This window comes from Arachis ipaensis, chromosome B10, assembly GCF_000816755.2.
Source record: "Arachis ipaensis cultivar K30076 chromosome B10, Araip1.1, whole genome shotgun sequence".
Classification (NCBI taxonomy): Eukaryota; Viridiplantae; Streptophyta; class Magnoliopsida; order Fabales; family Fabaceae; genus Arachis; species Arachis ipaensis.
Window position 1 is genome coordinate 135,954,761 of NC_029794.2, and position 497 is coordinate 135,955,257.

Genomic DNA, 497 nt, shown 5'->3' on the forward strand with positions numbered 1-497 from the left:
TTATTTATATTAATGTTACATGTTTATTGTACTTGTTGAATTTTTAAGATAAAAATTTAGTTTTTTTTTTATGAATTTTAAAGTCATCGGGTATCCAATTACCCGAACCGAACCAATCCATTCTTAATCGGTTTAGTTTGGTTCGAGTACATATACAAAAAAATACAAATTCGAACCAATTATATTTTGATCAGTTTAGTTCTAATTTCACTTTGAACCCGAACCAAACCGACCCGTGCTCACCCCTAATTATTTTGTTCCAAAATTTAAATTAATAAAAAACCATATTTCTTAATTTAATTTCTGGCACCTTAATTTTGGGATTCGAGAAGCTCATAGATTTGTCAAAACAAACATTGAGGAAATCCATAATTCTTCTCAGGATTGGGGATGGAAAATAAATCGTAATGTTTATATGCATAATTCTTCTCTTTCTTACAATTTCTTTTTCATTTAAGTAGAAAAAAAAAAAAAGAGCCTTGGAAATCCATGGCATT